Here is a 23,973-nt window from a genome sequence, read left to right on the forward strand (position 1 = left end):
CTTCGTTTGACGTCCGTAAGTCCAATATACATGACTCAGGCTGTTTTTTCAAGGTTGATGGCTTTTACCTCTGGTTTCTTTGTCGTATGACCTTCAACATCGACGATCTTGCCTTCAACTTCCAACATTTCTCCCTCTGCTTCCTTGTCGACATTGTCCTCCTCTTCGTTGTAGTGGCCCAGATCCCTTAGGGATGGTGTTGCCTGCTGGTTTTGCATGATGTTATGGGCCCGCCTCGTCTCTCTCCCTCTCTCTGACCATCAGTGTCTTCAACGTGAAGACGAGCAGGTGTTGCGGTCCTCACTCTGATGGTTCATGGGAAGACAGAGGTTGCAGACTGGGTGCTTGTCTTCTGGGAGAAGTGGTGGTGGCAGGTGGCAGAAAACTGTAAGTATGTCTTATCTAATTAGGCCCTTCAAGGAGCAAAATCCTCTCCTTTCTCCAAATATTACCCCTGTACCTCATTGAAATAACTCAGATGAACTTTGATGGTGGGTGATGGGAATTTCTTCCAAAAAAAAAAAAAAAGTCTTCCTTGCATTGGAGCTTGTTCTGCAGGCTTCCAGACCCAATGGCACAAAAAAAAAGAATCTGAAGATGGCGACAAAAGGTGGGAGCTTCCGGAGGAGGAAATACAGCGTCACAGGAAGCACCAAATGGGCAGATCAGTCGACGCCCAACAACAAAAAGGAAGGACTAAAGAAAACGTAAGAAGTTGAAAAATTCCAGACCCCACCACTAGATGGCAGTATAATGCACAGCATGTGATTCCAGAGGATTCATGCTGCAAAAATACAATCCTCCATATAATATTTATCAGGCTGACTGTCATCTAGTTGTCATGTCATGACATTTGTGCACATTTCATCATGCCATCATTTTTGTAGGCTAGATCTTGCTACATACCAACAGTGTTTACAAGGAGTGTAGTCAAGAACGACAGAGGAGCAACCTGTTGGAAGCAGTTAAACCAGCAAGGATTAAAATATGGAGTTTACCCAGGAGTGACAGAGAACTTTCCCATTGGAGGCACTGTTAAGCCACCAAGGAGTACTATATGGAGTTTACCTACGAGAGACAAACAAGGAACAAGTTGGAGGCACTGTTGAATCATAATGAAGTATTCTACACAAACTACCAGCAAGACGGGAGCAAAAGAAAACCAAACAATTGTAATCACTGGTAACCCTCCAGGAAGTATTATATGGAGTCTACCAAGGAGCCCAGTATTGACAGAGGGGCAGCCCATTGGAGGTACCATCAAGCTACCAAAAATTATTATATGGAGTCTATCGGTGTAAAATAGAGAAACAATCAAATGGAGGCACTGGTAAAACCACCAAAGACTATCATAAAGAGCCAACCCAGGAGCAATCAGGAAGGAACTCATTAAAGAGATTGTTAAGCGATCTAATGAACTGTGTATGGTGCTCACACAGGATTAAGTTGGGAGGGCTAAAGGGAAGGACAGGAGAAAGTCAGAGATACGAGATATGCCCCAAGCCCCAACCAGTGACATGATGAAGGTGCCACAAGAGGATGCCCTCAACTTTCCACCCCCACTTGGTCACCCTGGCTGGACATCCTCAAACGAGGGGATTATTTAGGCAGAAGGAGGTAAGTACAGGAAAGTATAATGAATGGTCAAAAGGGAGAGGGGAAGTCCTACACTACACAGAAGGAAGGACTGCTTGTAGTTTGGGAAGGGAAACAGAAGCAAGAGAAGAAAGTAAAGGCTGCGACTGGAAGAGGAAATGAGACAAAAAAGAAAAAGGGGATAGAAAAGGGAGAGACGCAGAGGGAGGGAGAGAAAAAAGGGAGGAAAAGGCCAGAAAGAAGAATAACCAAATAAATGGTGAGCACTAGCAAAATGGGAGAAAGTAAAAAGAAGCACAAATAAACAATAACAGCACACATATGAATGTTGCTAAAATTGAGTTGTTTGTTAGCAGCTCCTTTCCAAGGAACAGGTGTTGTTTGCCTACTGTAGGTCTTTAAAATTGTTTCCCAGATTTCTTTCAGGGACAGGTGTGTATTTCATTTGAAGAACAGGGCTTCTGGTTTAAGGCTTTTACAGGCCCAAACAGAGCCAAACAGTGGAGATGCTGTTTACCACAAATGCCCCCAAAACGTAGGATGCCCTGGTGATGGGAAACCCCGGGGAATGTGAAGAAAAAAACCTAGAACCTTGTGACATGAGCTTTTCAGATGGCGCAGCAGGGAAGATTTATCAGGCAGATACACAAAACCAGACAGAGCTGCTTCAAAGCTCCGGACTACTGCCAAGGATTGCTAAGTGAGGCACAACACATTGAAAAGGTGAGATTTAAGGGGTTGATGCCTTCTGACTTGTGCCACTAAACAAACTTAGTCCAGTAGCTAGTGCAAATGAATTTAGTAGTATACTTCATGGCTGCTACAATAACATCTGTTATCTGATCAAAAAGACAAAAGGAATCTAACGGCCTCCGCTGAAACTCCATTCATGTAGCTACATTCAGGGATTGGGATCTAAACCTAACTATTCTGCTACAAAACGGATCTGCTCCCCTCGGGAGAGGAAGTGGTGACCCAATGCTGAGTGGCAACAGATCGGCATACCAGACCCTTCTCGTCTAGTCTGAGATAATTAGAACCAGCTGTACATAGACCTCCTGACCTTACATAGCATGTTGGATAGAATCACGGTTGGAAGAAAGGCATGAAGTAGATTGAGAGATCCGTTGAACCTGAAAAAGTTGCCTTGGGAATTATTAAGAGGGAAACATATGGCACAAAATCAAGAACAATTCCCATTATGGGTCATGGCAAAGAGATCCATGAACGGAAAGACCAATCTGGATTCATATTACCACCCTCGTTCCAGATTGTAGCTCCCAACAGGGCTTTCCGGTGAGAGGCAACTGACAATATTTGCCATCACACTGAGGGAGCCTGCAAGTTGAGTCTCTTCTTGGAAGACTTTCCAATGCTGGGACCTCTTCCACAAATGAATTTCTTCCCAATATAATGGCTACAGACCCCATACTATTAATCCACACTATTAATATAATGGATGGTGTCTGACAGAAGATCAATGACAGTTCCTAACATTGAAGTCAGATATCCCTTTCTGGCAAGGTGAACTGCTTGCAGCTCTAAAACATTCATGTGCAGATGCTGCTCTCCCAAAAACGACCCCGATCCTGCAAAGAAGCACTTATGACCACAGTAGCCTGAAAGTGCAAGAAACCAAATGGGCGAGTCCTCAGAAGGATGGAGGTCCATTTACCAGTGCAGAACCTGACACACCTACTGGAAAATCTGCACTTGAGATGAGAGACTTCTTTGGCGTTGCAACCACTGTCTAACTGGGCAACGATGGAGGGCCCTCATTTGCCACCTGGCGTGAAGCACCAACATGAGTCACAAACCCATGAGGCCTGAAGGCACAGGAACTGCATAACTAGGCTTGAGTCAGACATGTTGGAATAATTATGGTGTAACCAGAAGGGGTAGAAGGTTTTTTTTTTATCATGAGGAAGGTTGCCTTATCGCCCCATGAAAGTCAATGCCCAATACCAAGGAAGAAACCTATCAGACAGAACTGAGTCTGTTAAATCCTATTTCCAAATCAGAGAAAAGTAATAAGTGTTTCCCTTTTTTAACGGACTCTCACCCTCAACATTTCTGTGTGACATGCTTCCTCATAGAGTCCTCAACCAGTAGATATAACATTCCTGACAAGCAGAAACCCACTTTTGGAGGGAACGCATTGATGGTGTTTTTTGGTATGGGTTTGCTGATATTTTTTCCAAAGTTAAAATGCATGCAAGCATTTTAATCCTTACGGTCACTATAAAATCTCAGGCAGATTTAAAACAAAGAGGACGTAATTGGGGTCATTATCTCCTATTTCTGAAGGGTCAACATGTTTCAGCTAGAATTTTTTAATGATTAGAGTGTTAGGTTAACCGGTTTTCGCCAGGACCAATAGGATCTCTAATGGATTCGTTTTTATAACAGTCCCTTAATATTAAAGACTCCGAAATGCATTAATTTCAAGCATATACACACAAATTACAACACCTGGTTCTCAGTATGTCCTTGTGCTTGGTAATCAGGGAATTCCCAGTATCTTAACATGTGAAAATAGAAACAATATAAAAAAAACACTTATTTTTTTAAATACTCAGGGTACTCACATGTGATACACTGCAAGCCCTAGCAATAAATGTGTAATAAATTGTACCCGACTACGAGTATGTAGAATATTGAAAACAGACACCATATAATTTATATCTATTGTTAACTGCTTCCACTTGTGTTTAAGAGAAACCACACTTGAGCTCTCATGTTGGCGGCAAAATGTATTGTGCATCCATACATGAACATATCCAATGTGGTCCTGTGTGTAGGCTTAATATTAGGAGGACAAGCTAAGAAGCGCATGGACCCCGGTTGTTTAATTTAGTTGAATTTACCACTCGTGAACTTATGAATGAAAATGGGGCATCATAATTTGGTACCTACAATTGATATGGTTGTATGTCCCTATAGGTTGGTTACAGATGGGCCGAGCCTCAGCGTCACACTGATTGGAAAGAAATATATAACCTTTTGTCAGAGTGCTAGATCGAAATTCTTTTCAGACATGGTCATAAAAATAGTGATTGATATGTGGAAATGTGTCCTACTCAATATTCCGCGAGGCACACCCGGTGATTACAACCAATTCAGATCCTGTACCACCTGCATAGTGGAGTTACTTCACCGGGAAAGTTTTTTTAGTCTAACGTGTGACCCATGTAAGACAACAAACCGTTGTCATAGATGGACTCTGGCTCCTAGGCGACATTGCTGGTTTAGGGATGACAGCACTTTTGTTTATAGGCAACTGAGTCACTCATACAACAACTCGCAACTGCCTGCCCAACCCTCCCGGCTCACAAGCAGTACCTCACCAAAAACCAAAACAGTAACAGTAGAAGGTGATTTCTGGCATGGACTCTAGATAAGATTTCTCAGGGAAGCCGTGGTGGAACGGAAGTTATCCTTTTCTCACGTTAGCAACAAGTCTCAGTCACACACAGGCAATAAATGACATGCAGGAGGGTTTTCAATTGGTTTATTGAAAAGGCTGCAATCTACGATAAAATGCATGAGCTATAATGATTAGGATAATTAACAGTAAAAGAAGCATAATTGTGAAGATGAGAGTTGTGAGCACAAAAACCACCACCATCTTGCAATAAACATGAGATGGAAATTCCTAGCAAAGAGAACCTAATCTCTAACATAATGATAACCTAATATGCCAGTACCATGCCAGTGAGAAGCGCGGCCCAATCCTCGTTACCTTGGAAAGAGGTCTCCAGGTCAGACTCCGTGGTGACACACAGGCTGAGTTCTGCAGCAAGGTGACTTGCAGTGTAGATGGCATCGGGAAGGAATGCCTCTAATGACCTTGTCCTTGTGAGATTCATTTATATAGATCATGTATGAACACGGACACAGGTATGTTTCCCGAACAACTGATAAGGAGGCAAATTTGTGGCGAAAAGTATATAAACAATCCCCAATAAGTGTACATTATGTTCCTATCACACGTGAGAAAGGGCCATGGTGTTAATACCTACGTACATCACTGATCATGACGCTGATAATGACGCCTTCACAGAGTGGCACTGATAATGTAATTAAAAAAAATTCTATAAACTATAAACAATGGCAGCCATCTTAAAAGAAATAATAAAATAAATGTACTAGGACAGAGCAAGCCAAGTAGGTTAAATGTTACTAGGTGACGGGCACAGGCCTACAAGCCAAAGGCTAAGCTAAACTCCCGAGTCCCAATAAGAACTAAAATGGATTAGCCACAGCGTGGGTCAGGTAGTGACGTGTGCGTCAACTTGCCAACTGTTGTGCTTATCTGCCTTTTTGTGCTATGATGCTACTTCGACCCGTACAAGTCAATGTGATGTGTTTAGAAAAAACAGCACTCAGAGTTAGTTGTAATGACATGTCCTTGTTTAAAACCAATTAATCATATTCCGTAATGATATCTTCTCAAGTGTACAGTGAGATCACTTTTTAGGATAAAGAGCTACTCACATTCCTACATCAGTTATGATTCCTGAAAATGCATGGGAAATACTAGCATGCTCCTGGTCATCACATTACTTTTGACAAATGGGGCGTTCCTCCAGATGTGCTCAGATTTCAGGGGCTAGACCTACGTAAATAAGATTATATTAAGCATCAACTAAGTCAAACTCAACCACAGGATATTGTCATTCAATTCTTTGGCATGGGTAGATAGTTTATAGATCCATCTCTGTTGCTTCCCAAGTAGGATCATGGAGGGTTGCTTATTTGTCTTGGGTAGCCTTATAGCTCTAAAACCGTCCATGTGAAGTCATCCTGTGGGTGTCCAGTGCCCATAAAGTGATTGAAATTTGTGTGGTGTCCTATTTGCATCCGGAATTGCTCTCAGAATACCTTCTTGGGGTGATCTTGTATTTAGGGTTTCTACATCCAGACCTAATAGTAGGTTTCTGTTGGGGTCAAATACTATATCCCTCAATAATATCAAAAGGTCTTTTGGTTCATTTATATATAAAGGGATAACTTCAAACAGAGGTTGTAGACAATAATCACTGAATTGTGATAGAAGTCCAAGGACTGAGTTGATTCCTGATACAAAAAGTCTCATCAGTGTTGGAATTCTATTCTTGTCAATTTTGGACAGTGTATAAAAGTAAGGCTTCACTGGGTTGTCTGCTTCAAGGAACCCAGATTCTCCTTTTGAAATGTATTTGCCTTCTTCAGCTTCCTCTACCTTATTAACAATTTCTGCTCTCATGGTTTCAGTTGTGACAAAGATGTCAGTACTTTATAATTCCTCGGGTCATTCAATAAACTCAGGCATTCCTCTCTCTAATCCTCTAGGTTCTGCAGGGAAATTGCCCTAACCTTGGAAACAGAGGCCAATGATTCCATAAAAAAATGAGGAACCCATCATAATCAAACCAGTGGACAAGGAGTATTGAGTAGGACCCTTGCCCACATATTGAATGCTATTTTGATATCACAAATTTCTATTTGTTTTAAAGTTACACAACAGAACAAAGTACCAATATCATCATCCCTGGACACTTCCATGCATCATTGCTAAAACAAAGAAAGCTAACAGTTCACAAAAGTATACCGAATGTTACAGTGTTTGTTGACCAGCCAAAGTAGTCCCGCCAGCTCCCCATATTTTAATATTTATGTGCACAACCTCTAGACTGATAAATAGGTTCCTTCAGCTTTACGCACTAGTCCACGGAAGGGTTTTAGCTGTACCCCTTGTAGGAGGCTGGCCTGGTTTGTAGTGGGTACCAGAGGTACTTACACCTTATACCAGGTCCAGTTGTCCCTTATTAGTGACATGTAGGCAGTGTCTAGCAGCTTAGGCTGTCCAGGGGTAGCTTTAGCAGAGCAGCCAAGGTTGAACTAGGAGAAATGCAAAGCTCTTGCAAGGAATCACACAGTACTTGCACACAAGAAAGACAATACTGAGTGTACTTAATTTTAGTGACACAAGGCCAAAAATATCTTAGAGGCAATACTTCTACTGAAGGTAGGTATTATACACTATATACACACTAGTACCCAAAAGCAGGTAAGTACACAGTCATCAAATAGTGCAAACAGTGAAAATAACAATAGGTTTCAATGGGCCTAGGGGCAGCACAAACCATATACTAAAATAGTGGAATGTGAATGTCGGTTTCCCACCTAGGCAAGTGTAGTGTGTAGAGGGGTGCTGGGAGTGTAAGAAAATACCAAAGGTAAGTAAAATACCCCACCCCAGAGCCAAGGAAAGCAGGAGTAAAGTACAGCAAGTTTTCTAAAACACACTAGAAGTTGTGATAGAAGATAATGCAAGAACCAGAAGAGATTGCAAGACACCAATGATGGGTTCCTGGACCTGAAGACCTGTGGAAGACGGGGACCAAGTCCAAGAAGCACTGAAGAGTCCAGGGAGAACAGGAGCCCCTGTTAGCCCGGATGAAGGTGCAAAAGAGGAACCACCATTGAGAAGACAAAGTCAGTATTGCACCACAGAAGACAGATAGGGGTTCCTGGTTGGTGCAAAAGATGTCCCAAGCCGGATGGATGAATGCAGTCTGGTTTGCGTTACAGAATTCCACCAACAAGCCTTGGTAAACACAAAAATTGTGTTTCGTGAAAAATGGCGCTGCCCGGGCCCACGAAGGACCAGATCAACTCTACCAAGGAAGGGGAGACAGAGGGGGCTCTCAGCAACTCAGAGAGCCCTCAGAAGACCAGGCATCACGTACAGGAGTCCCACAGCACGGAGACAAAGGAGTTGCAAATGGCAGCTGTTGCAGCCCTACACAAAGGGATCCCACGGCGCCGGGGAACAACTCACAGAGCTGAGCGTTGCAGGATAGAGTGCTGGAGACCTGGGCTACGCTGTGCACAAAGGATTTCTTGGAGAAGCGCACAGAAGCCCTAGGATCTACAAAACACTTAGTACACAGAGATACTGTCTGGCACGGGGAGGCAAGCTCTTACCTCCACCAAATTTGGACAGCTGGACCTTTGGACAGTCAGGGTCACCTTAGTCCACCACCTGTGTTCCGGGATCCACACTTGTCGTCGGGAGAGGGGATCCAGGGTACTTGTTGCTGCAGGGAGGTGCCTGCTGAAGCAGGAAAGTGACTGTCACTCCACTGGAGATTCCTTCGGTCCTTCTGGTGCAGGATGAAGACAGACAGTCCTCAGAGCATGCACAGCTTGGAAACTGTTGCAGTTGCTGGCTGGAGCTGAAGTTGCAGAGTCACAGTAGCCTTTTTGGATACTTTGTTGCAGTTAGTGTTCCTGGAGCAGTCTGCGGTTGATCCAACAGTCAAAAGTTGAGGCACATGATGCAGAGGAGTCCTGGTGGAGTCTTGCAAACTGAATCTGAGGAAACACCCACAGGAGACACCCTAAGTAGTCCTTGGAGGGGGATTGGTCACCTAACCCGGTATGGACCTATCAGGAGGGGTCTCTGACGTCACCTGCGAGCACTGGCCAATCAGATGCTCCCAGAATATCCCATCATCTTGGAATCAAGATGGCAAAACCCAGGGACACTCTGGAGGAGCTCTGGGCACCACCCCTGGGGTGGTGATGGACAGGGGAGTGGTTACTCCCCTTTCCTGTGTCCAGTTTCGTGCCAGAGCACGGGCCGGGGGTCCCTGGACCGGTGTAGACTGGATTATGCAAGGAGGGCACCATCTGTGCCCTTCAAAGCACTTCCAGAGGCTCTGGGAGGAAACCCCTCCCATGCCTGTAACACCTATTTCCTAAGAGAGCCTAACACCTCTGTCCCAAAGGATATGCATTGTTCTGCCTTCCTGGGATTGGGCTGACCAAGCCCCAGGAGGGAAGAAGACTGTGAGGTGGTAGCAGTTGGGGCTGCAGTTAAAGAAGACTGGTATGGCAGTACTGGGGGTCCATGGTGGAGCCCCCAGGGCACATGGAATTGGCCCCCCAAGACCAGAATCAGATTGGGGGTACAATTTCTGGTTCCCAGACACCTCACATGGCCATATTTGGAGTTACCGCTGTGAAGCTACAAATAGCTATTGACCTATTTGTAGTGCACGCGTGTAATGGCGTCCCCGCACTCACAAAGTCCGGGGAAATGGCCCTGAACTATGTGGGGGCACCTTTGCTAGTGCAAGGGTGCCCTCACACTTAGTAACTTTGCACCTGACCTTCAGCAAGTGAAGGATAGACATATAGGTGACTTACAAGTTACCTGGGGTAGTGAAAATGGCTGTGAAATAGTGCTTACACTATTTCACTCAGGCGGCGGTGGCAGTCCTGAAGAAGTGTTTCTATATGGGTGGCAAAGGAAATGCTGCAGCCCATAAAGATCTCCTGGAGCCCTATGCCCTGGGTACCTAGGTACCTTATACCAGGGACTTGTAAGGGGGGCCCAGTATGCCAATTCGGCGTGGAATACTGGGTTACCAGTATGTAAGTAAAAATTTGGAACCAGAGAGAGCATAAGCACTGGAGTTCTGGTTAGCAGGACTCCAGTGACACAGTCAAGCATACGGACAAAAGAGTAAAACATACTACCACAAACTATGAGCACTGGGGTCCTGACTAGAAGGATCCCAGTGAGACAGTACAAACACACTGACAAACAGGCCAGAAATGGGGTTAACAATGCTAGAAGAAAGCCACCTTCCTACACCCGTCACTATGCGCTATCCATGGGTCCCTCCCAAGCTGTCCAGGATACCCAGTAGTGGAGCTCTAGGGGGAAATTCCACTTGGTTCCCCAGAACCCACATCAGTACCCTTTTAATGGCCTACAAGTATTTAATGTTGCCTGGATATGTCCAATTTATGATTATAATCTGCATTTTGGGCAGAGCACAGGAAGCAATCAGGAGCAGCAAGCTTGTGGGCACGCCACAGGCACAGGTGTGAGATACGTAGCATGCAAGTACTGTAGTTGGATGAGTCTCCGATGGGAAGAGATAGCTTCAGTTCAGCAGGGGCAACCGTGAATCTCTGCAAACAGCATTGTCCAGAGGACCTATCCAGCCTTCCCATATCTGTTTGAAGGCTACAAATTTATCCAGTGCGTTAATTAATAATGATTTCTAAATTTGGTAGCTTTCCCAGGGAAGCCATCGGGTGTTTGGCTTCAAAGAGACTGTATTCAGCGGGTTCCAGTATCTCCTCTTGGTGGCATGCAAGTGTGTTTATTAAGTTTAAGTGTTTGTGGAACTGAGTTTTGGAAAGAGCAAATTAGGATTGCAAATCTTGAAAATATTTCATGTTATGTCATTGCCCAACATCTCCCAGGCAAGTGTAAAATATGTTATCCAATTTAGTGAACCACTCTTACTGCAATACCTGATGAAACCACTGTCCTTTCCAAAGTGAGAAATAATGCTTGGGGTTCCTGCCCCAGCCAGTCGCATGTAGCACAGTGCACCAGGTCAGAAACATCACTCTGGTAGGTTCTGAGAGATACCAGGGATATGCCCTCCACACAGTATGGTTATATTCCTAACAAGGCCCAACAGGGACAGTTCTGCCTAATATGTCGGGTCCCCCCACACACCGTTTAGTCACACATTTATCAGCAGGAGCAATGCCGCCTTGTAGTATAACTGAATGTCCACTATCCCATTCTCCCCTCATACACTGGTTGGCAAAATGGGTCTATGGTAGTGATCTTCAAACATTTTTGCTCCAAGCCCCCGCTAACCACAACGTTTTGAAGTCAGACCCCCTCCAAAAATATATGTCAAGAATAGGGAGAGCAGGAGGGGCAGGGCTGAGCTCCGGGACGGTGCACGGGAAATCATTTAAGGGATATTTTTCTGTAGTTCATAATCCAAACTATATGTGAGAGTTATAAAAGTGCAACTATATCAAACCAACACATAAATTGACCAAAACACAAGGCTCCATAGTTGGGGTGTTGTGCGCCTGGGTACCAATGCAACTGCTGCAATAAAGGCCATTAAGAAAAGAACCCCATTAACTCCCCAACCATCCTTTAGGCATCTTTCCGAGGATTCGGTCCCTATCATTTGCAAGCTAAAGAATTACATCTCCCAAATAGTGTACCTTACTCTGTGCCATCTCTTTCATGCTGTCTAAGGAGCACCATACTTTCCTTCTTTCCCTGGACTGTTACTTTGAGGCCCCAGGGGTCCAGGCAATCAGAGCTCTGCATCTAGACATGACCCTGCCAACCTCCTCCCTGCACCTGCTTGACTCACCTTGAAGGACATCTTCATGTAAACCGAGGTTAATGTGGATGGGATGTATGGGGATCACATGCCTCATTCTTTTTTCATTTTACAAAAACAGTTCCCATAGTTTTTGCCAAAAAACAACCTTCCCTGAACAGCTTTTGTGGGCCTTAAACTGCCTTTGTGTAGAAGTGAAGGGAGGGCGGGGTTGGGGTGGGGAGGAGTTTTTCTGTGATGTGAAGCTCAGGAAGGGACAGAAAGCTAAGGAAGAAACAGGCCTTCTCACCAATGTGCCTGCTACCTTAAAGGCTGTTTAGGAGCCAGTATAGGATTTAATTGATGGAATCACTTGAAGCTTCATGGTGACAATGAGTTATTCATTTTGAGGCGTAATGTCAAGGTGTTATAAGCTCAGTTCCAGAAAGTGTATTTTATTAAACATACAAATGTTTGCACTAGGTATAGTTAATCTATTATTAAAATATATACATTGAAATTACTTGTTTCATCTTAAAACACCAAATCATTTTGCGGCAGCTTACCTTGTACTGTGTACAATACAATTTTAAAATAACGACTTGCATATTCACAGTGCCTCCTGCACGAAGCTGGGACCTCATAGCACTATCAATATACAAGTCACTATTCCCCACTTCAGCAGTGGTCACGTTACCCAAAGAAAATTCATAACATAAAATAATGTATTTCCATCCGATTAGCTTAATTTGCATTTATTTTTATTTAAGGCTTCTACTTTACATACAGTTAGCTGAAAGCGAAAAACAAAACACTTAAAGAGTATTTTGTTATTTTTAGCCATGTTCTTGACCCTGCCACCACCTGAATGCGGTTTTGGCAGGGTCAAAAACATGGCTAAAAAGAACAAAATATTCTGTAACTGTCTTGTTTTTAAGTTTCAGTTAGCTGTATATAAAATAATACAAAAACCTTAAACGAAAAATAAATGCAGGTTAAGCTAATTGGATGGAAATACATTTGTTTACATTACGAGTTTCCCCATGTATTTTGTTTTAATCTCTACAAGGATTTCATGTAGACTAAGACAGCCTGGAAACACACCAAGTCACGCTTCCAGGTCATCTTTATTTACAAGTACTTGCAAAGCCATTTGTGCCCCCCCTGGGAATGCAGCCAATGCCCCCCACGGGGGCACACCCAAGAAGTTGAAGACCTCTGGTCTAGGGCAATACTGGGAGAACGGCAGGCCCAGGGAAAAGAGCGGACTATGGCTGTAGGGTTCCAGAAACAAGAGGCTGGGATTGTCAGCAGGAATAATGCATAATGTCGAGATGGCAGGGAAGAAATATAATTTTAAATAATGCTACTCTGCTAAGGATATGGAGTGGAGGATGAGCCCAATGCTGAAAATGCCTCATCATGTTGGACAGGAGAGGGTAAAGATTGAGACTCCAGATCACGACAGGTTCAAGGGAAACAACATTTTCCAGGTATTGGAAGCTAAGCCACTTTATTGGGGTTGATCCTGCTAGGTGGTCGTATTAGAGTCTCCATTAAGAGGGATCAGCAATGTTTTCGACCAATTAGTAAAGGGTCATGAGGCTTCTTCATAAAGAGGAAGGATCTGCAGTATGCCTTTCCCTGTCTCTTGAGGCTAGTCAAGTATAAGAGAACATCACTGGCATAAAGTACTCTTCTTTTCCTCCACCCTCAGCACCTTACCCAAAAATCACAGATGATTACTCGAGGTAGGGGTGCTATGGCTAGGGTGAAGTGAAGAGGGGACAGCCTTGACTGGTCCCTCTGATGACTGCAAGGAAGGTATGCCAACGCCAACAGTAGGAGTCTAATGCAATGACACATACTGCAGCCCAGCATAAAACCACATTAATGAAGGTGAACAAGAGAAGGGAGCACCCTGAAGAGCCCTTCAGGCTAGGACTTTGGCAAATATCTTAATTTTTGCGTTAATCAGTAGAATAGGCCTATAAGAGGAGCACTGCTTCAATAGGCATCCTGTTTTATGAATAGCCACCATAATAGTAAGCTTGAGTTCTGAGCTGAATGATCCCTTAGCTTCAGCTTTCATGTGTAGGCCTAGCAGATGAGGGGTGAGTGTCTCGAAATTTGCAATAATATTCGATAGGAAAACCGTCCTGGTGGTGTGTCTTACCAGCTTTCATCTCTGCCAGAGCATCCCCTGTTTCTTCTAATGTAATGGGTAGATCTAAGTCTTTCCTCAGGGGTGAGGAGTGAGGGCAAAGGATGCCTGCAAGGATTGATCTGTATTGCTCACTTTGAGATCACGGTTAATGATCATAAAGGGCACAATAGGAGTTGAAGAATGTTACTGCAATGTCTGTGGCTTTACAGTGCCTTGTCCCAGTATGGTCAATTACATCAAGAACTATCCTGGAGGTTATGTCTCTGGTAGCCGGCCAGTAGCTTGCTAGGTTTGTCTCCATCATCATCTCAATCAACGACCATTTGATGGAGTGACATCTTGTCTTACTCTAGTCGATGCTGGAGGGTGGGAGACATCCCGGTCAGATACTGTTGCCCACATTCAAGGTTCAGAGTTTTTAAGTCTGCCATTAGGGTACACTTTCCTTGTTCTCTGAGGCAAAGAAAAAATTTGGTTGCACTGAGGAGTGGTTGATAGTGAAATAGTCCTACATCTGGGAATTCAGAATATTAGGAATCTACCAGGAACCCTGCATAAAGGTGCCATGACAGGTAACATCAGGAGTAACAAAATGAACAAGGATTGAGAAGTGGCCGGATATACCCTGTGGGAGGATGGTTGCAGCCAATGGGCGCAGGACATCTGAAAATGGAAGGAGCATGAGAATCAATGCTGGGGAGTGTCTTGTGTACAGCTTATGTGTGAGTATATTCTGCATCATATAGATACCATACCCTCTTCGTATGGCAAAGACCCAGTAAGGTCAACAGTTTATAGGTGCCTAGCATGTTCTTGACACCGCTCGGGGAAACCTAGTATGGCAATTCTAGAAACCTCCAGGCCATGCCTGGTTAACCGAGGTGTGATATAGACACAAAAGAAATTGTACTGACTTTCAACCAGAAGTCCATCAACTACAATATACCGGTCTTGGGACTCAGAAGTTGTTGCTGTGCCCATCAGGGCAACGCCCTTATGAAGGATTATAGCCACCCCTGTGAGCCTGTGGAGAACCACTGTGAAAGACTTTGTTGTAGCCATAGAAGCTTACGAAGGGGCATCTTATGCTCTGCAAGTGGGTCTTTTGGGCCCTGAGAACCATTTGCATCCTCTTCTTGGTGTACTGAGGGGCAGTCATTCTCTTAATATGGTCCAATAGGCTATTAACATTCCAAAACAGGACTGACAAATCAGTCATCGAGGTGGGGGGGCTGGGGAACAGTGATCGATAACAGCAAGGGGATCCCACTACCCAGAGGCAGAAAGTCTGGGGAGCTGGCAATCATACAACAGTGAGCAACATAGATGACTGTCTGGATAATGGCTTGGGATAGCAAACTTATGTTCCAAGATGATAGACTGAATATTGAGATGAAACATAACATACCCATCTCCCCTCCAACACCCCTCAACCCATACTTTCTCCCTGCAGAGCCAACCACTGCTCTACTCTGGCATACGGAGACTGCGCCCAGTGGAGAAAAGAAGCCTCTAAGACGGACGCTCATGCAGGCTTCCTGGAGCATCGTCAGTTTACACAACTGCAGCAGCACTGCCGGATGATGCAGGATTTCTAAGGAGATCTGGAAGTATTTCTAGAACACTTCCACTATCTTGGCTGCACTGGCCATGCCCCCTCAATTGCTAATTTTATAACTGTATGGAAACTGAATTTATTTTGATCACTCTGGCAAAAGGCTATTTTTTTTTTATTCTAGTCAGGAGTGTGACACTGAGGCCTGGACCCACCAGTAACCAACTTATGTGGTACATAGCAACCATATAAATTGTAGGTACCGAATTACTCAGTTCCGATATCTTATGCATAAGTTCACGAGTGGTCAATTTAACTAATTAAAATAACCAAGATCTGCCTGCCTCTAGGTTTGTCTTCCAAATAGTAAGCCTACACACTGGCAGGCTAAGCTTGTTATGAGTGAAGCAAATTGGGTATGCTTACGTATGGATACAAAATAAAAGCTGCAGGCAGCATGAGAGCTCAAGTGTGAATCACTGAAACAAGTGTGAATGCACAGCTAAAAATAGAGTTAGATGATATAGGCGGTCATTCCGGGAACCGCCAATCGGCCGCCATGCGGCCAAAAGACCGCTGCCGGCATTCCAACATTCCCGCTGGGCCGGCGGGCGCTAACCAAGGTAGCGCCCGCCGGCCCAGCAGGAATGAGGCCGCAACACAGAAGCCGGCTCCGGATGGAGCCGGCGGTGTTGCGGCCGTGCGACGGGTGCAGTTGCACCCGTCGCGCTTTTCACTGTCTGCTAGGCAGACAGTGAAAAGGTGGCTGGGGCCCTGTTAGGGGACCCCTGCACTGACCATGCCAGTGGCATGGGCATTGCAGAGGCCCCCAGGGGCCCCAGGACACCCCTTACCGCCAGCCTCTTCCTGGCAGTGAAAACCGCCAGAAACAGGCTGGCGGTAAGGGGGTCAGAATCCCCAGGGCAGCGCTGCTTGCAGCGCTGCCCTGCCGGATTCGCCCAGCCGGGGCAAAAACGGCGGGAAACCGCCGGCCCCGGTTTTCTGACTGCGGCTTTACTGCCGTGGTCAGAATGGGCTTTGAAGCACCGCCAGCCTGTTGGCGGTGCTTCCGTCATTCTGCGCCCTGGCGGTCCAAGACCGCCAGGGTCAGAATGACCCCCATAGTGTCTGCTTTCAATATTATATACACTCTTTACATGACAAATAGGCAATGCTAGAGAGTGCAGTGTATCACGTGTGAGCACACTTAAGGCCTGATTATGACCTTGGCGGATGGGGTACTCTGTCGCAAATGTGACAGATATCCCGCCTGCCATTTTACAAGTTCCATAGGATATACTGGAACTTATAATACGGTGGACAGGATATCCGTCATGATTGTGACGGAGCATCCCATCCACCAAGGTTGTAATCAGGCCCTTAGTATTTAGTATACAGTGTTATTTTTTATATTCTTCCTATTTGCACAGATTAAGATACCAGGAAATCCCCGATTACCAATTACAAGAATTTACCAAGAACTTGGTGTTGGAACTCTTATGGTGTGTGCATGAAAAAAATTCATGTCTGAGCCTCTAATAATTAGGGACTATTGAAAAATGAATCCATTAGGGATCATATTAGTCCTGAAGAAAACAGGTTAACCTAAAAGGCTATTACAATTCCGGATAAAACATGTAGACCAGTCAGATGTAAGAGTTAGTAAATGATGCCAGTAAGTCCCCTTTGTTTTAACCTGCCTAAGGAAACCTTAAGGATTAAAAAGTAATAACTGAATAGAGATTAATTTTTGAAACAATTCCAGCAGGTCCACACCAAAATATCTAAGTGCCCTCTAAAAGTGGCCTTGAGCCTGCCCAGGACTTTATATCTACCAGGCGAAGACCCTATGATGAAGCATGCCACACAGAAATGTGCTGGATGAAATTCCTTTAGAAAAGAGAAACACTTTTCTCCAGTCTGATTATAAGACTTAAATTTGGTGCTGTTTGGAGGCTTCCTCCTTGTTATAGACAATGTTGGACTTGTCATAAAAATACTCCAGTCTTGTTGAGAACCATCCCTATAGCAGTCAGCCTCTGTGGAAGTGAGGTGAGACTTTAGGGTATTTATGGTAAAGCTTTGGTCGTGGGCAAAAGGCACAGTCTGATGGAGATGTCCGTGCTCAGCATTGTGGGCTCCCGACCTTCGCAGAGAAACTATCATGATCACCAGCAAGTCTGTGAAGATGCATGGAGCAGTCATCAGACCAAATGGGAAGACTGCAAACTGAAAGAGATGGGACCCCAGTGTGAACCTCAAGTAGCGCCTGTAGGTGGGAAGAGGATGGACGAAGGAATTTGAAGATCAAAGTAGCTGTCCTGGAGGTCTGGGGCACCAAACAAACAATCTCCCAGGTTTAAGACCAAAAGCACTTGACTCAGACAGCACACTGAACTTGCTTTGCCAAAAGAACAGGTTATGAATGTAGAGGTTGGTGAGAGGACTCAGGATCATGCCCTTCTTCAGGACCAAGACATAAAGAGAATATAATCCTGTTACCGACTATTCCAGAGGCATTACTTTCAAGGCCTCTTTACTTAGGAAGGCAAGGGCCTCTGCCTCAAGGATCTAGACGTGAGCCAGTGAGTGCACACTAATGGAATGGGGTGGTCAAATGTGAACTTTAAGAAGGGAAGAATGTAGCTCCAGGTGAACAGCTGAAATAACGTGCAGTCCGATGTGAACACCTCCTGCTGAGTTATAAAATGGGAGACCCTCCCCCTCATTGGAAAGTTATGTCATAGGGAGAGAACGTCAGAGGAGTATGGAGGTATGAGAGAGAGCCTGCACAGGCTGATAGGGACTGGATCTGTTGGTGACACCTCCAACATCCCTTAATGCCTGAAAAGAAGTGGTACATTTGCTGTGACATTTGGATGCACTGAGATGGCTGCCATTGATGGGACTGCACAGCCCAAGAATAATCACAGAATGTCTGACACTGCTGGTAGGATTAACATACTGGGGAGACCAGGCACAGTGTGAACCATATTCATCCGGGTTCTTGAAATGTACCAAATAGGTATCAACCTTCAAAGGGAATGTCCATGAGAGCAGCCTGGACTTCACCCAGAAATCTAGTAGCATGCATTTAGGCATGTTGACACAGCCCAAAAGCCAGATCCACAGACCAAGGAAAGGTGTCTGCGGTCAAAGCCACACTTCAGCCTCTATTTGATACATATGGACCATCACTCACCAGGTCAGGTAATGGGTGCTTCACTTGTTCTGGCAAACTAACATACATTTTGCCAGTTACCATAATGCATGTACATAGCAGCCTAAAAGGCAAGTGGCACTAGGCATGTGAAGAAACAAACTGCCAGAGGCAACAACTTTTCAACTAAAGGCATCCAGTTTCTTGGGTTACCCATCTTTGGGAACCTTCGGGAAAGTGTTGGGTTAATTATAGACAGCTGTGTCTGAACAACCATACTCTATGGTGACAGATATGAGGACAAAAAGTGCCGGTCTCCTGGAGCAGCCCTATGATGTTGACGGTTCTGCTTGTGGACTGCTGAGCATGAAAAGGGTTTCGCACTAGCAGCCATTATAGAGTCTGTAAGAGACTCTCCGAATGAAAGCAAGGGCATCATAGAATCTGTGAACAGCAAGATTTCTGTCAGAATGCTAGACTTGACTTCCACAGAAGGCAAGGTCAGTTCCAAGGCCTCTGCCCCCTTCTTAACAACTTATGAAAGAGGAGACATCCTTCAAAAACAGACCAGAGGGTAGGAAATATTTCTTTCTGGTGAAGTATGTAGGCCACTTGCATTTTTGTAAGCTGAAGTAAATCACATTGTCAGTACTGTAAGATGACAGATGATCAGCTTCTGAGTCATCATCCTCTGTGCAGCAACAGCCCTGTCCTCCCTAGCCAAGACATTCAAATCTAAACATCGAGTCCTGGGGAGAGGCTTACATAAGGGTTCATTAATGTTTTCCTCAATCAATTTCTTGGCTGTTGCGCGTGTCACCTCCAAGGCCATTGTCAATATATCTACAAGATCAGTGACAATAAGGAGCCCATTGATTGGAAGATTGCATCCTGGCTGGTACCAATAATGGGACCAATACTGTGGAGGTGATTCATGGGGAGGCAGAGTAGTCACCAAGTCCACAGGAACAGATTTCTCCTTGGGAAGTAACCCTAGGGTTGAATGGCAGTCCTGAAAATGTACAGCTTCACTAGGATGGTGGTCTAAACTTGCACGACATGTGAGGCATGGGGTTTCAACCTCTATTGAGGAAGAGTCTGGCTTCAGGGTATGAAATCAGGGCAAGGAAGGGTACAGAGAATAGTACTGATTCTCGAGGAAAAATATAACTTCTTCTTTCTATGAAGCTGCCTGTGCTTTTTGTTGAGAACATCTCTTTGAAGAACATTCCCAGAAGGTGACTCACACCTTTGGGAGAAGGTGTACTGCAGGCCTTAGGGCAAAAAAACAGTTTGACCTCCCGCTCCCTGATGGGCTTTGGGTGCATGAAGGCACAAGAGTCACAGGCTGTGGTGTTTTGTCCCAGACCAAGACCCCACATACAATCATCCTAGGGTTTCGAAAAAGGTGTCTTTTTGCAAAACCACCTGTATGGATTGGAGCCAGAAGTTCCTTTAGGAGGATTAGACCTAGCTGCTGTTTAAAGCTGAGGAATTTGTCAGTGAAACACCGAGAGAGCACTAGGCCATATCAGTGAGTGCCAATAGTTGCTGGTTAGAATCTAATATACCTTGATGATTTCATGTCCACAGCAGACTCATGGCTTGGGCCACAGGGGGCCACCTGACAACACTTTGCAGGGGAAGTCTTTCTGTGACAGTCTGAAGCCTGAATGCCATAACTATATGATGAGTAATCTGCAGGAAAATGTATATGGCAGAAGCAAAATCCAACACTTTTACACATAAAAATCAAGTTCAGCAGAAAAAAAAAATGGAAACAGTGATTTACTTTTTTAAAGAATGGCACAGCACAGACATGTAAATCTACCCAGGGAGCAGGGAGGAGGCTGAAGGCAAGAGAGGTGACTGATCTCAGTATGGGCCCCAGGCAGAAGGAAGAGAACTGCCCCTACCACCCAAGGTCATTGGGACGGAGAGGCAACAGGGTAGGTGCGGGATGTGATGTGGTAGCCACACTGCTGAATTATTTTTACTCCAGGCGTCTGAAGTGGCTTGTTGACATCCCACTAAGTGCAAGGTGGAGGCCTCCTTAGTGACCCTGCCAGTGGAAGACAAGTAGCTAGATGAGTAAAGGAGAGGTCCCACAGTGACAAGACCACAGGATCCTGGCATTGTGGGCTTGAGAGGGCAGAGTCTGTTGAGGTCCCGGAAGGATCAATGGCTTGCACCGCCCCCCACCCCCCGCATGGCTGGAAAGGAGTGTGGTGAGTTCAGGGGCATTTGAGCTGCCCCTGAAATAAATATATGGTAGAAGGACAAGGTAGCCCGTGATGAAAGATACAGAAGATAAGAGACTGTGTGATATAGAAGATGGAGACTGTGAGTGAAACAGACAAAATGATCAAAATCATGCTGGTCATGATGCAGAATATGACTCCTCTGCAAGCAGAGTTTAGTGCCTGGAATGGAGTCCAATACCCCAGTAAAGTGAAGATCGCAGTGTCTCAGAGCTTTGCTATTAAAAGAAAGGCAGTGGCGAAGGTTTCCCCAACACAGGCAGATGCCGGAACTGCTACCCAGATATGTAGGCAGACCATGGATAGCTGAGGTAACACTGAGAAAATTCGTGCACCTCTGGATGAGATTTTCTCGGGTTCCATTAAAGGATTCCAGTGTGTCCGGGGACAATACTTGATATAGGTGTACCTGGAAGTGGGGTTGGGCAGTCGATTGGTGGAGGATGAGGGGAGAGGGCGACACCTGACTCAACATGGCAATCTGTTAAAAGAAGGAGAGTTCAGATGGTTCAAGCTAGACGAAGGTGCAGAGTGGCTGTGTGCTCACTAAAACCTCCACTAGCGATTGTTAGTCAGTCATAAATACTTTATTCGGTAACAATAGCTTAAAAGTTCATGAAACTACAAAAACAGGTACACAGCAAATACATAAAAAGCAAGATTCCAAACATAAAAAGTTAAAACACAGTATATTGGATATAAAGATTCATAAAAAAAGGGCACCCTAATCCTTAAAAAGCTGTTTTCTGAGTCTTAAAACGCCGGCAAGAAAGCTTGCAACCCCAAAGCACACCCTGGATGATGCAAGCATTTAAAGAAACAACAAAGCTGGTTTTGCTTCTACAAAATGAGATTCTCTTAGCAGTGGGACATTAAAGCGGTACCTTAGAGACTGATACAAATAACAAAAAAACATGAAATGCACAGTGCCCTGCTGGGAGAAATTGTCACAGAGTTGGCACATCCCAGAATTACAAAACCTTTTTAGGACAGCTAAAAGCCAGTGTATAAGGTTTCACCTGAAACTCATTAATAAAAAACGGTGGAGGGGATTATTAACAAATGCCAGATATGGTTCTCCTGATGAGCTTGTTATTACCAAAATATATTCTTTTACCATGGGTTTCAAGAGTTTCTTCTCCTCCCTATCTGCCATCCTACGTAAGAGTAACATATTTCTCAACTCCAGCAGTTCTCCTTTCCTAAAGTTTTTGGGATTAGTAAAAAGCTCTGCACAACATACACTCTCCAGCATGTTTTTAACATATCTAAGCCAGAGAATGTGGCGCAGCCCTTCCAATGCGCAACAATCCTCTATTACTAGCTGATTATTCGACAGGGCTGGATATGCCCACATTTTAAAACAGCGCATGACCGGGGCCAGGGCAATGAGATCTGAGAGATAGCCTAGTCCCAGTTCCTCATGTATTACAAAGGTCAGGGTGCAAGCTGGAACCACCAGAAGCCTACGAAAAAAATATTTTCTACTACTTGGAGCTCACTAGCATCTGTATGCCCTCAAACATTACACCCATAATATGACATCAGGACACTCTTCTCTCGGTAAACTTTAACCAAAGCCTGCACTGGTTTGGCACCCAGGGGGTCATTCTGACCCTGGCGGCCGGTGACCGCCAGGGTCACCGACCACGGGAGCACCGCCAACAGGCTGGCGGTGCTCCCAAGGGCATTCTGACAGCGGCGGTTCAGCCGCGGCCAGAAAGGGTAAACCGGCGGTCTCCTGCCGGTTTACCACTGCCCTACAGAATCCTCCATGGCGGCGGAGCGCGCTCCGCCGCCATGGGGATTCTGACACCCCCTACCGCCATCCTGTTCCTGGCGGGTCTCCCGCCAGGAACAGGATGGCGGTAGGGGGTGCCGCGGGGCCCCTGCAGTGCCCATGCCTATGGCATGGGCACTGCAGGGGCCCCCGTAAGAGGGCCCCACAAAGTATTTCAGTGTCTGCAATGCAGACACTGAAATACGCGACGGGTGCAAACTGCACCCGTCGCACATACCCACTCCGCCGGCTCCATTCGGAGCCGGCTTCCTCGTGGGGAGGGGTTTCCTGCTGGGCTGGCGGGCGGCCTCCTGGCGGTCGCCCGCCAGCCCAGCGGGAAAGCCTGAATGGCCTCCGCGGTCTTTCGACCGCGGAGCGGCCATATGGCGGTTCCCGCCAGGCGGGCGGCGACCGCCGGCCTCGGAATCAGGCCCCCAGTCTCTTAGCAAAGTCCACTGTCACAGCCACCGCTCTCCTAAGAATATTCATCTTTAGGTCTAGCTGAGGGATCCAGGACCCCCGATCATTAAAACCTCCAAGTATGGGAATGTGACTACTTTAGTTAGTTTTGTTCTATTACCCAAAAAAGATTTCCCCACTAACTTGCGGCAGCCGAGCGTCATTGTATGCGACGTAGTATAGTTTGCTGCTAGGTCCAGAGAGCCCATAAAGTTGGTAAAAGCGCCCAAAAGACGTTGTAGACCCACCAGCATCCTAGCAACCAACACTGCATTGTCAGCATACAATTAAGAGGAAATTAACTTCGTACCACCCATAGGAACATCCCTATAGGGGATTGGTAAAACCTCATCCAGTTGGTTAATTGTAGGAAAGTACCATCTTGCCTGGCATGTTACCCCCATATTTCACTGTATATATATTGTTTTAGTTGTATGTGTCACTGGGACCCTGCCAGCCAGGGCCCCAGTGCTCATAAGTGTGCCCTGTATGTGTTACCTGTGTTATGACTAACTGTCTCAATGAGGCTCTGCTAACCAGAACCTCAGTGGTTATGCTCTCTCATTTCTTTCCAAATTGTCACTAACAGGCTAGTGACCAATTTCACCAATTTACATTGGCATACTGGAACACCCTTATAATTCCCTAGTATATGGTACTGAGGTACCCAGGGTATTGGGGATCCAGGAGATCCCTATGGGCTGCAGCATTTCTTGTGCCACCCATAGGGAGCTCTGACAATTCTTACACAGGCCTGCCACTGCAGCCTGAGTGAAATAACGTCCACGTTACTTCACAGCCATTTACCACTGCACTTAAGTAACTTATAAGTCACCTATATGTCTAA

This window comes from Pleurodeles waltl, chromosome 1_2, assembly GCF_031143425.1.
Source record: "Pleurodeles waltl isolate 20211129_DDA chromosome 1_2, aPleWal1.hap1.20221129, whole genome shotgun sequence".
NCBI classification, from domain to species: domain Eukaryota; kingdom Metazoa; phylum Chordata; class Amphibia; order Caudata; family Salamandridae; genus Pleurodeles; species Pleurodeles waltl.